Here is a 14,093-nt window from a genome sequence, read left to right on the forward strand (position 1 = left end):
TTATATGTATGCACAGAACTTCTTATACCGACTAAATATTCAAAATCTCCCAGCACCTACCATGGCTTTATGAAAGACATGTAAATGGAAAAATAAACAACTTCTCTTTTTTTTAGTTCTCAAGAGAATTAAGAGAACAGGCAGTACTTGAAGCACATTTCATGAACTGTCACAAGCAAGACAGATTGACTGACATAAGATTCACCACAGCTGAGTGGTCAAATATGCATAAGTACATGTATGACTATTTCAATTAATGAATGAAAAACATTTTTGCTAGTCAGCAACACACTACCAATTGGCCTTATACCAACCTTACTGAACATTTAAAAGTGTGATAATCAAGTGTATAATGAAAAAGTCAAAGCAAAAAGAGAATTCAGTTTGGGCAGAACATGATCAGAGGACATCCAACTGGACAAAGTGAAGGTGACTGTTTTAAGCCATGTTGAGTCTAAGACTTGTACTGTGCATAGTCAATAGCCTGGCAATAAATTCAGATGTATCTATTCCAACCTAGTACAGTATTGGGGTTTATTTGCTTATACTTGGTGACACACATTTCCTTTCAGATTTCCTGCCAAATGTCATTTGGTGGTATCACAACACACACAACAAGGAGCCTCTCATGGTTACCAACAACTTGTCCTATTTCTGCATAAAGGCATTTCAAATTGAGGTTAAAATGGGCAGAGGGAAACAAAACTTCAGCTTCAATCTCACCTTATCATTGTCATTCCCTCTAGACCTAGAGCCATTCCACCATCAAGATGCAGCTGCATTACTAATAAGGGGCAGCTAACTCCATGTCAGACCTTCTAAATTTGAGAGGTCACAAAGCAACTCTCCTCAAGAGACCAGGTCAGGTAGGACACAGGAAGTTTGAGTGTTTCTTTATTTAGGTTTTTTCTTTTATCACAGTATTAACAAAATAATTAGTCTTTCAAGGACTGTTGTAATTTATACATGCCCATGGATTCAGTAATGCCTAGCACAGCTCAGGGCAGTCAGATGATCCGTGACCAGCTGTCAGAGACAACAGAGGTTACAGCAGGGTGTTGAACTTTGAGCTCTTGCTCTAAGACAGTCCACTTCAGAAACACTGAAGAAGACAGATGGCACAGATAGAGCTCTGAACGGAATGTATGAAAGCAAATGTCCAGCATGGAAGATAAGCCATTTCTCACTTATGCAAGATGACAGATACTACTTAGATTTTTTTTTTTCATTTGTTTACCTGTACAGGCAATTAGAAAGTCTACTTCAATTAGAAAGTCTACTTGCATTTCATTTTCACTTCACTGTCGTCTTTTGCCTGTGACTTCAAGTCACTGTATCACATGGCGGCAGGAACTTTGAGAGGAATTGACAGTTTCTAAGGCCTCAGCCTCAGAAAAGGGCGAATGTCACATGAAAGTAAAAATACTTTGAAACATTCAGTGAAGTTAGTGAAACTATGAAATGTATCTCAAGTTACAGAAAAGAGGTTAGTATATCAAGAGGGACTACACTGAAAGTCACAGTATCCAGTGGATGCTATAAACAGACATAGCAATGAATCATGACAAATCCATTACTAGCTACTAAAACAAAATTCTTGAATTGACAGTGGTTTCAGTTCCTTCAAAACTAAGCAAAATGAACAAGAATAAAATTGGCATGGCCATAACATTTCACCAAGCAAAATTCTTAACTGTAGACAGGAATTAGCCTCAAATGAAATGTCAGTTAATTTATTGCTGTCAGTTCAGGATACATTGCAATGATGAAATCATTGCAAAATGTAACTCAGGACTTTGAAAGATAAATCCTTTCACATTGAAAAAATGAAACTGCTACCCAAGCTTCACTTACTCTGAAGTTAGCCTGAATAGTAATTTTGAGAGTTGTCTGGTCAGGGCAAGTAAGAAACATTAGCTGAAATACCGTATTAGCAATTTGGAGACTTGCTGGCAACTTGAGTAGTTTTGGTTTTTTTTAGATGAAATAGTGTAGATGGTATACTGAGCACATCAAAAAGAGTGTCAGCTTAATGCAATGTACTGCTACAGATGTATTTCTTTCCAAACTAAATTGAATGTTTGAGACAAATGAGAAATCCTTGACCACTTTTCCCTCTCACTATCAAATACATCTCTGTTACCATTTTTACCACTCAGGTTCAAAACAAGATCTACATGAGCTCCTCTTCATTTTCCAATACATTCAGATCTCATCTGAAACTTGGTCATTGTTCTTGTTGTTTTGTATAAGACCTATACATATAAGAGTCAACCTTCCTATACATCAAAGATTCCCATTTACCCCACTTACTCATGAGATTTAACTTGCCTCCCAGTCAACTCATGCAGTGTAGATTCTAAAATGCTCATCCCACTGGTTCCCAAAGTTTTCAGTAAATGTAAAGACAGTTCTCTTGAATGATCAAGCTTCTCATCAGCAATTTTACATTCTTTTTCTTGTTTGCATCTTTATCATTGCATACCACCATACAATAATGGAAGACAACATGAATAAAAACCCCTTCAGAAGCCTGTCTTCCACTGCTACTACAAATATAGTGGGCCAGTACAGTCTACTTCAATACCTAATGCTGTATCTTTACTTGTAGTGTATTTGTTCTTCCCTGCCCGCATTTCTTTTCTACTGAGCAGTTATGTGGTGCTGAGCTGTCTACTGTGGTTAAACCACAACACCACCCTACAATTATTTCTGTTGCAGCTGCATCTCCTCATGGCTTGAAAACACAGAAGCATGTGCTTGACATGCACAAAAATCAGGCAAACAAAATGTTGAGACATACTCTGTAAAAAAAACAAACCAAAAAAGAGTAATGACCAGTTTGACACACCTTCTGTGTCATTGGATTTGATTTTATTCCATGTTTCCAGAAGGTGAAATCTTAAAAGAATGCTAGCTTCTTTCATGCTTATGAAAGTCCAAGCACTAGCGCAAGGTAGTGGTTGCAAGTGGTTGCAAGCACTAGCGCAAAGTAGAACTGCAAAATGAAAGAGGGATCTATGATAAATGCTCTTTGCTAAAAAAAAAAAAAAAAAGAAAAAAAAAGAAAAAAAAAGGCCTATTATTAAGCTTTATACTGAAGATTTTCCTCTTAAACTGATTTAAGTCCTTGTCATCCACTTTCTATCCACACATTGTTCTTTGTCAAGCTCATTCAGCCTCACCTAGGTGATCCATTACTTCTGGAGGAGGATAGGATGAATCTGAGATTTTGAGTGTAACATAAAATGCTCCAAGTATCACTGAAAGCTAATTCAAAACACTGGCAAAAGACTGGCTACCTGTATTAGGAGGTATCTAACATGCTTAGGGACTAAATGATAATTAAGAGCAGCTCCACAAGACCAAGCACTCCAGTCAGCATACAAAAATTATAGCATGAGTTTAACAATACACTTTTATCCCAATCTTGGTAAGATGTTACAAGTAGTAAAATGATGTTCACTCAGCCCACATTTGCCCTCTTCTCAGATAAAATTACTCACAGTGGAAATTATAACCATGACTGATCATACTCTATTACTGTAAATTAATCTAAAAATCTAGTCTCCCCCAAGAGCAATGAAACAGCAACAGTTCTAACGCTCTAATTCCTGGCATATGTCAGTTTTGAATACTTGAATATTGACTTGTAGAGAGAACTACGTATTCTTCATCTAATATACAGGAATTTTGACAGTTTGTAAAAAAATTGCTGATGACCAGAACAAAAACGTTTAACGTAACAAAAAACAAGTTAGGAATTTCTCCAATCACTCAGGCTTCAGAGTGCACAGGAGTGCAATAAAGCAACACAGCATCTTAGCAGGATTTGCAACAGCTGACAGTGCCACTTGGACATTCTGTACAAGTACCTCAATCCATCCCAGCTGTCCAAAATGTCAAAGTGGAGCTCTATGTTCAGTGACAGTAGCTGCTGTCCTTTGCTCCTCTCCACTCAGTTTTGTAAGGACTGAATCTTGTAATAAACAGATTCTGAATTTGTGGGTAAAGACAGCATGATTGCACCAAATAGATGTCTGACATCATCATCATCATCTATAGCCATAAAGAATTAACATTAACTTGTATCTGTCTAATACATGCTTCATTTCTTCTCAGGTACTTCATTTCCCACACTTCACCCCAAAGAATATACTTAAGGCTCAAGATAAAAGTTGTAAGAGACAAAAGACTGGGCAGCTTTTCCATCTCTGCAGACTGAAGTTTGAAACTCTGTCTTGAAGGTGTGTCAATTGAGCCATCAACTTCAGTGGTCAAAGGCAGGAAGCAAAAGCAATCAGCAAGCTGCTTGTGTCCATACACATTTCTGAAAAATGTGTAGTATGAAAGTGACCATAAGCAACTGGCAATCAGGATGTGCCTGCTGCATTTTCAGCTATCTTAGACCTATCTCATTCCATCTATCCCTTCAAATCTCTTTCCAATTCCCTGACTTTCAGTGGAGCCTAAACTATCATCTCGCACCTAAATCAAGCAATCTGCAAATCAAGACTCACGGAAGTGTAATGAGTAAGAGTCGGGACTATAGCACAAATTCAAAAATCAAAATACCCTTCTACTAAGTGAAATTGATCCTGAATACAGGTATAGGTAATCTTGTGAGAAAGGAACCAAGCATACAGTATTTATACTGCCTTATAGTTTTTTTTTACAAATCTATATATGAAAGAATTTTCAGTTTGAAAATATAACTTCCTGAAACAAACTTACTCAAAGTAATACATCAAGTACCAACATAAAATTTCAAAGGGCATTTCACAATGATGTTTCTCCAAAAAATTGTGAAGTAAATTCACAAACAAAAGGTGAAATTTACCATCATTCATAAAACGGTCTCATTCAATTCTCACTAGCTGCTTCCTTTGAAAGGTACACTTGAAAAAAAAAATTCAACAAGTCCTAACTATAATGCAGACACTTCAACAATCCAGAATGATGATTTTTTTATTCCTTTGGTTTTATTTCTCAAGGCACCAACTTCTGACTGAATGCTTTAAATGTGTTTTATGCACAATGCACATATTCCACTCATATTTGGAAGAAACCTTTCCACTGACTGGGACATGAATATCCTCTTTTTACAGGAAGTCAGCAACTTCCTGCCTGTTGCACTTTCCTCTGCTTGCACTCACTCACTGTTCTTTCAACCAGTCACAAAAATTAAATTTACAGCTATCCAGATTTTTGCATACTTGAAAATAAAAAAATATCTTCAAAATTGTCTGCTACATATTTTCATGAAGCATGGAACCTGGCAGAAACAACCAGTGCAAGTTTTACATACAAATGTCAATCTACAGTGAAAATCTACAGCTCGAAGGAGTTCAAATCTTTGTTCCATTAGCCCAGACTGCTCAACACATTGTACATAAAGGTTATGGGGTATAATGAACTTTAAAAGGCATTGTCACAAGCAGCACCAGGTTTAGTCTGAAAAAACCAAACCAAACTATATAGATATGTATAAGAATTGCCCGGTTACATATTTGAATTTATTAACTTCTCCCCAAAACGTGTATATTTATTAGCATCATAGACTTAAGTGTAAGTGATGTGAATTCAAAATAAGTCAGGCCCAAAGGAGGAGAAACACTATGCTACTGTCTCACGAATAATTGAAAAACAAGCAAAGCTCCCAAATATTTTTTAAGTATGCGGTGCCAACAAAAGTAACAGGCTGTATATTCTGCAAGTGTCCAAGTCACCGCTCTGAGAGCACAGGTAAGTTTTATAGGAAGCAGGACATACAAAACAAACATGAGTATCAGCAGAGAGCCACTCGTCTCCCCAAAGAAATTAATAATGCCATTATAATTCCCAGCATAATCATCAAGTATCTTATCAGGTATATATTAAGGCAAGTGTACTACATGTTTACTTCCATTTGTCCCATAAGCATTAGATCTAGTCTCCTTGTATCACAGAAACCCAGAATTGTTTTGAGTCAGAAGGGATCTTAAAGATCATCTAGTTCCAATCCCTCCAGCCCAGAGCATGGACACCTTTGCCTATACCAGGCTGCTCAGGACCCCACCCAGCCTGATGTGGAACACATGCATGCAGGGAACACCCACAAGTCCTCCAGGCAACCTGCTCCAGTGCCTCACCACCCTCATAGTAGAGAATTTCCTGCTAACACCTGATCTAAAGCTACCCTACGGCAGTCTGAAGCCATCACCCCTTGTCCCATTCAATGCATGCCCTTGTAAAAAAATCCCTCTCCACCTTTCTTGCAGGCCCCCTTTGGGTCGGGGAAAGCTGCTCTCAGGCCTCCCTGGTGAGCTCTCCTTCCCAGGCAGAACAGCTCAAGCTCCCTCAGCCTGACTTCACAGCAGAGGTGCTCCAGCTCTCTGTGTCATCTTTGTGGTCCCCCTCGAACTTGCTGAGGTCAGAGTTATATCTTGCTCAAAGCAGATATAGCAGGTTCTCTATTATGTTTACTCTTTCATTCTACTTATCAAACTTTTTTTACATCGCTTATTATTTAACATGTTTAAATTATTTTTCATTTCTCCAATTTAACCAATGCATTTAAAATTTCAGATTTATTAAATATTTTACAATGCACTCCTGTATTAGCAGTGCTGAGCAGTATAAAATCTGAGTTTGCTGAATCTTTTCCTTTGAGCTGTTGTTTGGCCTTGACTAAGTCACTTTCCTCTCACTGAAATATATTAATGCTATTTTCATTTATAGATGAAAGGCTCTACAAAAGTACTAAACAATAATCATGAATAACCCAGATAAACTTTAGTTAATAACAAGGTACAAGAAATCAAAGTATCAACTTGACACTGGATCCTCTTATTCAGTTTTATACTGCAAGCAAGCATGCTGATGTAAGTATGATAATGAAATAAACATGAAACATACCACCTAAGGCTTGAAAGTCTCTAGTTTTAAAAGAGGTCCAACTTACATGGGAAAGGTCAGTGGGAACACTTACAAAAACTTTAAAAGCACAGATGATAAAAAAACTAGTAACTTTTAAAGAGAATAATATTATTTTTGAAATAGAATCTGTTGGGGAAGATCTGAAAATATAACTACACTGCAGCTTGTCAGACTTCAATCAGTAAAATATAGACAGATCTTTCACCAGATATAAATGTTTCATTACTTTGAACAATGACAGGTAGGAAAAAAAAGAGGGTTGAGGAAAGAGTGTGCTTATCCACATAATACCAGATGCAGGAGCCACTGGTCGCATCCACCACTGTTAATGGAAAATATCAGGATCCAGGATACAATCATCTTCATCAACACTATGTGAAATAAATGAAGCTACAGAATATAACTAAATGGCCAGCATGCTGGCAAAACAAACTGCTTGTTGACACATCTAAAGCATAGCAGATAAGAAATTATTATCACTTGCTCATTAAGCTCGTCTTTAAGAATTGAGGAAAGTGCTGAGCATGACATTGGGGAGGTAGATTATAAACACAGCATTGTAAAATTTGTAAAATAGCTACATATTACCATGGATATTGGAAGCATCCACCTATATAAAATTAACTATCAACAAGAAAATTATTATGTCTAACAAAACTCAGGGTCAACATTGTAAACTCTTATAAACTGACAAGAATTTGAGAAGCTCCGTGGTATGGCAGCTAATCCGCAATTGAGAAGTAACTTCAGTAACTTTTAAATGAAGTAACTTCATTTAAAACATCTGCTGTTGGCCACTAAGTCACAAAACAATGCCCTGGATGAAAATTCATCTGACAGCAAGTACAATTCCTACACTAAGATTACAGTGAAGTCTAAATGCCAAAAAATTTACTTCTGTAGTTCCAGAAATATTCTTGAAAACTTCCAAAAATTTCCATCCCTTCCCTAAATTCAAGTCTATTCTCTACGCACACCACACAACCACACAGACGTGCACCACCCAACATGAAAAAGAAAAGGCCAATGGCCCACTTGTGTAAAACCCAGAAACTACATGAAAACAACATTAATTATGAAGCAGGCACAATCCAGGTTTCAAGAAACATCATTCAGACATTCATTACCTGATAACTGAGAAGCAAAGGATCCTGACTGTATGTGGTCCTAAGGGTTAAATACACCAGCTCACTCAGAAGGTGGTGATAATAGAGGACTCAGCTCAAACCAGAGAACAGTAGGATTTTTTATTTTGATAAGCCCTATTTATAATGTGCTGAAAGAAAAAGGTCAAACTGAAGTCTTTAATACTGAAATCTAATATCTCAGGATCTTAAGCTGTCAACAGTAAAAACATCAGTTTTTAAAAACTGTTAGTAACAATTTTCTAACAGCACTCGCCATAACCAAAGGAATTATCATATATTCCATTATAATAGCTACAATGAGTAAATCACTGGAGTAGACACTGTACATTGCCTAATAATTACTGATCATGATCAAATTACATAGCCAAATAGAGATTACTGAGTTGTATATAAACACATAACACACAACAATGCTCATATTCCTGAGTTTTCAAACTTTCAGAAATAAAAAAGTGTTATGAATAAAATTAATTGGAAAGAAAAATCTTAAAAAATATGAAAACAGAAACATCCCTAATGGCTTTTATCTTTGGTCAGGCAATTCTACATCTAGCCGAAGGAAGAATCTTGTACAGTTTTGGCTACAGCTCAGCCTAGTTTCTCAAAACCCCAACAAGTAAATTTAAAAAAAAATTAAAAAGCAAATTAAAAAAATAAGCAGGATCAACAACGTAGAACATGGGATGCTGGATCACCATCAGTATAAACTATTGTTGCAGAGTGTAGAAACCGAGAGACACAAAACATCTATCCATGACACCACAAAGGATGCTGGTAACAAACATCACCTCAACAATAACAGAGGCCCATAACTAGACAGAGGTGGCACAAGTGTTAAAAACTGTTAGGACAGATCAAAAATAGTCAATAAATACTTTCATTCTATAGTTGGAAAGATTCAAAATGGTATAATTGTATCACATTATATTGATTTTCCTTCCAACTCATTTGTTAAGCAGATGTTCCAGATCAGATGTTAAAAAACATTGTGAGAAAAACATTTTAAATCAGCATACTTGTTAAACTTATCTCAGAGTCCTAGAGTAGTCAGCCCAGAAAATCTTTGATCTGTTTATGCTCTTTAAAAAACTATGCATTTTAAAATCTGTATGTGTCTTTAAATGTTAGGGTCTGCCACCATGCAGAAGAGTGAAAACACAGTGTCAAAGGGACGAATCAAATTTAAGGCAGCCTGATATGATAGAGAATTCAGATGAGATAACAAGAACTAAGGAAAGACAGATGCATTCAAATGTATTCAAACAATAATTGCATGCCTTATTTTTAAATAGTGGCAAAGATGAATCACTGAAACAAGTCATCCAGAAAAGTAGATGGTAGATTCTCAGTATCTTGATAAACTTAAAAAAAAAAAAAAAGAAAAAGCTTAGCCCACCAGAAGTTCAGAAATCAAACCCATTGAGACAAAAACTGATGCTGCAATACATTTAAGTTGAAATGCTCTTGCAGTAAGATAGATGCAGTACTTAATGCAAGTCAACTCCAGAAAGCACATGAACTTTTCACATACACAACTAAATTAATTAGTAGCATGGTAGTAATGGTCTTTAATAAACCTAAAATAACGATTTGCCATCCCATTAGCAGAACAAAAAAACTCCCAAATTAAATAGTACAGAAGGATAATGTTGGGGGGTTTTAAATAGAACACCATGGTACTGTCTCATTTCTTCTGTATTCAATTCAGTATCAGTAACACCTGATTCTTCCTAGTATTCTCAAACTAATTCCAAAGAGACTTCAGGTCATGTTACAAGTCAGTGCTTTTGGGAAATCTACATCTAACATCAACAGAGGCAGAATACCCATTTCTATTCTGTTTGGTAACTCATCAACTTTTAAGCAAGATAAATGCTAAATGTTCAATGTTCATCTCCAAGGTCTGGATGTAGTTTGACTAACTGCTCCAGCTCAGCTCTTGCTGTCACAGTTACAAATATGGTCAACTGTTTCTCCTCAAGGACTGTCACACATGGATTCAGGTATGATTCAGAGAAACCACGCTTTTTTCTATTTAATGTCATTAAAAAGAGCAAGAATTACTAGATTATAATGGGGGACCTCAAACTACATTATTTTCAAGTCCTTTTTGTGAAAGTAGTTGACCACAGAAGTTGCAAAATCGGAAAAATAAAGTCACTTGGTTAAGTGATAAAAACATTCTTAAATAAAACAAACGCCACAGTAACAACCTTGCTGAAAGCTGGAAATGGTACTAGCTATACCTTTTGGAGGTCAAAACCAGAGTTCAAGCCTCACCAACGTAACAACCAAACACAGTCAAGCATCTCCTTCTATCGTATTTAACAGTTCTCCTCCTCCTCCTCCTCTGAAAGCACAGATCACCCAACGATGTGTGTTTTTATAGACTACAGACTTAACTGCTTTGGGCCTTTTCCTGGGCCAGAAGAAAAAGCACACAAAACCTACAGCTTATTTGCTTCAGAGTAGTGCACAGCCTAAGTCAAACAGTTTAGATAACACACCACATTTGCACTCAGCAGACATCACTGGCTCCTGATCCAAAATGCTCTTACACGTGCTAATCAACAAAGCCTCCAATGGACTAGGAACTGATTATCTTAGAAACTGTCTATCCTCCACAATTCTCAGCAACAGCTGTTGTCAATTACAGCAGCATACCTAACAGTTAAAGATAAAACTCCTAAGGATGGAGCATGAAGTAAACTTTCTAAGACTTCATCAACAGAATTCCTTTCAGGGCAAAGTGTAAACCAGTTCTTTGCACAGCCATTCCCCAGTGAAAAATGAAGTTGTAATAGCAACAACAACCCGGAGACAGCAAAGATGATCTCTACATTAGCATAAATCATAGGGAGGCAGGGAATGTATAACACATTTCCACCAAATCACATTTTTCTTGCACATCAGTACAAGGTAACAAAGTCTAAAAGATTCAAGTGCAAACAAAAGAGAAAAGCACAATGTTCAAGTAAAGCCAACGTGGTTATGTAAAGAAGGAAAAATGTGAGAGGAATGTTTTCTCTTAAATTTCTCAAAGATTACTGCCCTTCTCACAGGCGGCAAACCTGTCAGAAAACCTCTGAACCAATTTTGTGTGGCAAGTAAGGTTTGCTAATACTGCAACTTAAAAAGAAAAACTGAAAACATCAAGTTTCTGGCTTTTCTCAGATTTACAAGAAGGCGAAATGAAGTAAAACATGTAAGAATCTCATCAGTTTAATTAATTATTGACCAAAGCTACCAGTAGAAGCCTTACTTAGTCGCCTTCTCATCCAAAGAGCTGAAAAACAGGCTCTTGTTTTCATCTCGCTGACAAAAGGATGCCATTACTATCTTTTCTAATGTTTAGTTTGCACAGGAATTTACCATATCTGTAGTACCTAAATTATGAAGCCATCATAAAATCTAAGGGGGGATAAATGCACCATCTTTCCAGTATGCACTTAACACATCCAGCAATTGCTCATGTTCTCATACTTTGCTAGGCACTGAAATTGACCATGTAGGTTGCAGCCCATACAGCTCCAGCTGCTGGCTCAATAGCAAAGTTGTCAATTTCAAGTAAGAAAATATACAAAAAAAGTTTTGAAATTTACCAGTTTATTTGGAATAGACTCTGTTTGTTTACCTGACATCTGAACTTTGATTTCAACACAGTATTAATTTTAACAACTTCAGCAATCGCTACTATTTATATACATCCATGACCCTTACGGGTACAGCATTTAGGTCAAACGTGGGCCACGTGTGACGGTAAAAAAAATTAAAAAAAAAAAATAAAGGCTCACAACTGGTAATCACAATTGTGTTAACTCACAATTACAGCTACTACACTAACAAAATGAAAAAAAAGGACTGGTTTCAAAAATAGAATCCATTATCACCCACAAACAAGGTAAATTTCTTATTGCCCGGTTTCAGATCTTACAGCATTTCAACCTCTGAGTTGCAATTGTAACAGCAGATGACAATTTAGAGAGAGATGGGACCTAGGACTAATTCAACTGAATATTTCAACGAACCTCAGATTCTTAAAACTATTTTCAATAACAACAATCAGCCCACATATAACTGGAATGTATTTTGGAATCTTTAGTTTCCACAGAGTATTATCAGTAAATAGCTGAACTAATGTGTGACCAGTAACAAAACTGACATATTACAACTTCAATGAAGTTTCTTTAGTCTGTAAAGAGACTTATGTGGTGCTTTTTAACCAAATTTCAGAGCATTGAAGGGAAGGCAACCAGGATTACTGAGAGTCAAGCAGGGAATGGATACCGTGGAGCTGAGTTGCAGAGCTAGAAGTGTATTGTTTTTTCCCAAGTGTCATCCCAGTACATTTTGTACATGATTCTTTCACATGTATACCTCTTTCATGAGCATACCACCAAAGCGATGCTATGCCAGCATGATGGAACAACTGTTTCTTAAAAGCAAACCATAAAGCCTCCAGGATGTGTAATACCACAGGGCATGTAGCTAAACTGAACTACGGATGGGTACAGCACAGCAATTTCACTGTATGAAACTCTCAAACAGCTAAAATGTGTTAATTGCAGCCCATACACAGAAATGCAAACTTGTACACCGCTTGAACTGCTGTATCCCAAAGAAAAACACGTGTGATGGTTAAACATCTACCACTGATGGCAATGGACAGCTAGCACAGACTGAGTCAGGTAGGTGAGAGCAGGGAGGTAGATAGGCTCTGGGGCAGGAAAACTGAAGGGAATGCAAGCTGCCTCCAAAAATGTTTTGAAGGCCTGGAGGGAAAAAATATTAGAATAACCATGAAGACCTTCAACTTCCCTCTTCAGCCATCGGAATCACCAACAACAATTAAAAAAAAAAAAAAAAAAAAGCCAATAAACCAAACCAGAGGGGGAAACCTTGTGACAAATCAGCCTCCTCCTCCCTCTCTGCTCTCACCTCCCGGCAGCGAGGTTGCACAGCTCCCTGCCGGGGATCACCTGCCCTGGGCACGCCCCGGGCCGCCGCCGCTCCCGGCGGGACCCCGCGGGAGGAGCGCGGGAGAGGCCGAGCAGCGGCGGCGGCGCGGGGCGCGCAGGCCTCGGCGCCCCCCCGGCCCCGCTGCCGCCACTGACGGCCGGGAAAGGGGCTCGGCGGGGTCCGGGGCTCAGGGCGGCGCACTGCGGCTGCGGGGCGGCCGGCGGGGAGGGGGGCAAGCGGGTGAAAGGGAGCAGATGCTCTGGAGCTGGTTTTACCTGCTGCTGCTGCTGCCTGCAGTGGCATGAAGATCTGGCTCAGCCTCTCTCTCTCTCTCTCTCCCTCCCCGCCTCCCTCCTTCCTCCCCTCCCGCCCTCCCTCCCTGCGGCTCGGCTCGGCGCGGCGCACAGACCCCCGTGCCGGCCCGACGCCCTGCGAGGGACGCGGGGCAGGGGGAGGCGGTGGGGGAGACCCGGGCACGGGAAGGCAAGGGAAGGGGAAGGGCTCTTGCCCGCCCGCGGGGACTCGCCGTGGCACCGCCCCGCTCCCGCCGCGCAGGCGCCCGAGCCCGCGACCGCCCGGCGCCTGCTCCTTGTCCCTGCTCCGAGCTCCCCGTGCCGGCTCCAGCTGCCTGTGCCCGCCGGGGCTGCGGGGCGCTGCTGGAACGGGAAGGGCGAGCATGGGGCTGCCCGCGCGGCTTTTCGCCACCGCGCTGGGCAGCAGCAGAGGGGCGGCGGGGTTGGTCGGAAACGGGAGGGTTTGCTTCTCTTCGGGGCCTTTCGGCCTCTTGAGGAAGCCCGATCTCTTCGTGTTTACATAAAGCGTGCGTAGAGTGCAGTTACCAGTCACGCAGTGCGTGATGAGGAGTGGGGGAAAGGGGCTTAAAATGAAGGTAATTGAAAGTGGGTCCGTAGCATCGCTCCTTGGCAGCGGCTGGCCGGGTTCAGACCGCTTGGGAAGCACCCTGGTGGACGGAGTCCGGTGCTCGGCTGAGCCCGGGGCGGCCGGGGGTGGGTGCTGGCCGCCGGGGCGCCTCGGCCCCAGCAGCGCGGTCACTGGGCACGGCCCTGC

At 39.8% G+C, this 14,093-nt stretch overlaps 1 protein-coding gene across 7 annotated transcripts in view; it reads right to left on the minus strand.

Annotated features, from left to right (window-relative positions):
• Positions 1–13,369, minus strand: part of TBC1D5 (TBC1 domain family member 5) — a 313,714-nt gene extending 300,345 nt beyond the window's left edge. For all 7 annotated transcript variants that reach the window (XM_054273245.1, XM_054273244.1, XM_054273243.1 and 4 more), the window contains exon 1: positions 13,301–13,369. The gene's annotated coding sequence lies outside the window, so the exon portion shown is untranslated. The remainder of the gene's footprint in view (positions 1–13,300) is intronic.
• Positions 13,370–14,093: the final 724 nt, after the last annotated feature.

This window comes from Melozone crissalis, unplaced genomic scaffold (assembly GCF_028551555.1).
Source record: "Melozone crissalis strain CALT ecotype California unplaced genomic scaffold, PUWL_Pcris_2 ptg000016l_1, whole genome shotgun sequence".
In the NCBI taxonomy this organism is placed as follows: domain Eukaryota; kingdom Metazoa; phylum Chordata; class Aves; order Passeriformes; family Passerellidae; genus Melozone; species Melozone crissalis.